Below are 3,119 nucleotides of genomic sequence, written 5' to 3'. Positions count from 1 at the left end.
GATAGAAATGCCCCAAAGAGACACAAAAATGTGCAGCGCTCCAGGGTCTTGGGGTGAGGGCTTAATGTGGCCTCCTAGCCCTCCACAGTTGCCCACCTCTGATTTATATACTGTACATAACTTTGTATAGGTTTCACTCAAAAATTGTGACATTAATGTGGAAGCAGAACAAACCTGTGAAAAAGCACATGAGAAATTGACTCATCCACCTTGTTTTATGTTATTGACAGAACTTTGGAAAGGTTACATTTTGAACAACAACAACTTCTGAAATCCCCCACTGGCCATGTTCGCTGGATTGTGGCCCCTGATAGCTTCTCTGAAGTAAAATTTAGTTGTTGGCTTACAGACTTTCTCAGAAGCATTGGGTTAACTTACTGCCAGTCAACCTGGGCTGCTATCCTGCTGCTAGAAGGCTTGTTCTTGTTCTCGTTGCAGGGGAAAGCTATCTTCAATTATTATTCTAGATAGCTCAGGTGGAGCAGATAAACAACACAAAGGACACCGTAGAGCAGGAATATAAAAATATCTGTGTAAAATCCCTGGACCCTTCCAGACCTGGGGTGTCACAAGAAGAAAGATTCTGCCTATATTACTGTCCTCCTCCCTTCAGAATGCAGAGGGCTTTTGCAACACTTCTTTTGAAGCCAAGTTCCACTTCCAATCAGTTGTTCTAAGCAAGGAGCTTTGTTACCAGCCTTTTTTCCTAGCAGAGCATTACACTTGGTGCATTAATGCTCACCCTTGGTTATCCACGATTGGCCAGGTTCCTCCCAACCACCCACTTAATGGAAAGGAGGAAAACATCAGCAAAGTGATCATTCCCCTCCTGCCTTGCACTGCCAAGCTAGTGAAGGACCAGGCTTGGAACCTGAAGCGCTGAATCAGTGAAAAAGGCCCCAGCTAATATCTTCTGAATGGCCTTTGCTGCCAGTGAACTTATTAAAAACAGCAGATTTAGGAATCCCGGAAGGGGAATTTATGTATATGTTCTTGGAGAGATGGTTCAGAGCACCAATTACACACCACCTTGCTCCCTGGCACTGTTCTAAAATATAATACTTTATAATAACCAGCCTGGGGTGAACAGTGGAGAGGAGGAGAGTAGATGAACAAATAATAATAATGTAGCAGAGAGGCAGTGGTTTCCAAATGGTGTTTGGGAAACCCAGCACCTCCTCAGTTAGAAGGCTGATAAGGACAGAGGGACTTACTTGAACATTGCTCGGCTCACGACAAGCACTCTTAAGTGTGCTGTAGAGCAAAGCTGTGCAAATTTAAGATTGCTGGCCATGGCGTTTTATTTTAGGCTCAATAGAACTCTAAGTCTAACCTCAAAGGTACTCTCCATAAAAGTGCAAGTTACCTTTGAGTTGAGCCTTTGATCCATCCAATTCAGTATTGCCGAACTATAACATTCCCGTGGTTTAGACAGGACTTCCCAGCCCTGTTTGGAGGTGTCACACATTGAAACCCCTTATGTGCAAAGCGTGTTTATTTATTTGATTTAGAATCTATCTTTCTCCTAAAACTGAAACCTGGGACAGTTTACAATATAGGTTAAAATAAAATGGCTAAAACAATGTGAGGCACAAAAGTTTTTTTTAAAAAATTAATAATTGATCCCGTTAAAACACTACCTTAAGACATTCATAGAATTGGAAGAGACCCCAAAGGCCATCCAGTCCAACCCCCTGCCATTGCGGTGGTTGTTTCCAGCTTATAGTGACCCTAAGGCAACCTGATCATGGGGTTTCCTTGGCAAGATTTATTCAGAGATTTGGAGACCAGCATGGTTTGGTGTCCTAGAGATTGTTATTTACACAGTAACACCAGTGTGGGTACTTCCTTGGAAGCTTTACCCCTAAAAGAAGGTATCATAGTGCCTCCATGTGTTGAGCTTTTCTCCAGTTTCACAACAGCAGCCAAAAGGTGATCAGATGTAGCGCTCCTATGGCCCAAAAAGCCATGGGTGGGGGAAGCACTTGGGATTGTGATTCACAGCCAAAAAAAAAAAGGAAGAATGGCTTTCATTCACTCAGAGTTTTAAGGTCTACCACCATCACATAAGCTCTCATCCCATAAAATATAGACTTTTAAAAATTCAGCCCCCTGACCACACAATGGTGTGTATGTACTGTATATGTGTTCAGGGAAATTAGAAATATAACCACCATTTCCCAGAACTTGCAGAGGATTTTTTTTTTTTTTTTGTATATATCTCCCAGAATCCCACAGACAGCATGGCCAATGGCCATGGCCAGGGAAGTCTGGTAGTTGTCATTTTTAAAAAGTAACTTTTCCAGTTCTTCGCTTTTGTCCCCCCTTTTCATCTCAAACCAATATTTATTCTTAGGAATGTGAGCTCTGTAGTATATAATTGTAACACTAATTGACACACAAAATTGCACTGTTCTTATGTGGTGTTCAGCCACTAAGGAAGACTGGGGCAGTATGTACAACCTGACCCCACTTGTTTAGGATTTGCTTCCCCTGGTTACTCATTATAGCTGACATCTCTTTTTTTGCAAATGGATCTTCCCCTCTCCAGAATTCTGTCACATCATTCATTGATTTTTCTTGCTGATTCCCTACATTTTATTTTATTTTACTTTATTTAAATCTGAAGCTGTTTTATATAATATAGTATTTTTTTCTTTTCAATGAATATTCTGTTGGTTGTTATAATTTTAGCTTTTTATTTTGTATGTCTCTGTGAAGACTAATCCCTAAGAGAAAGTTGGTTGACTTTTTTAAAAAAAAGTCCTTCCAGTAACACAATATAATTCCTCTGAATCTTAGAGTTTAAAGGCATTTGGGGGGTCATCTAGTCCACCATTACGTCCAAAGGACTATGGGAGTGGTCGTCTGAAACCTCTGGAGGCCAAAAGTTCCCCACACCTGCACACCCAGTGGGTTTCATGGCTCAGTGGATATTGACACCTAAAACTAGTCCTAGTCCAGAACTCACACTAGACTGCTTAGACATGCTGTTAAAATAAGGTTACTGTTAATTCTGAAATCCAGATTTTTTTTTCTCTAAATCAGCTAGCGATACTGGCTTTAAGAGGAGCCCTTAAATGTGCATGAGGTGGGCCGCTGGGGCAGCTTTTTTCATT

Source organism: Sceloporus undulatus, chromosome 10, assembly GCF_019175285.1.
Source record: "Sceloporus undulatus isolate JIND9_A2432 ecotype Alabama chromosome 10, SceUnd_v1.1, whole genome shotgun sequence".
NCBI classification, from domain to species: Eukaryota; Metazoa; Chordata; class Lepidosauria; order Squamata; family Phrynosomatidae; genus Sceloporus; species Sceloporus undulatus.
Note: the sequence above shows the minus strand (reverse complement) of the source record.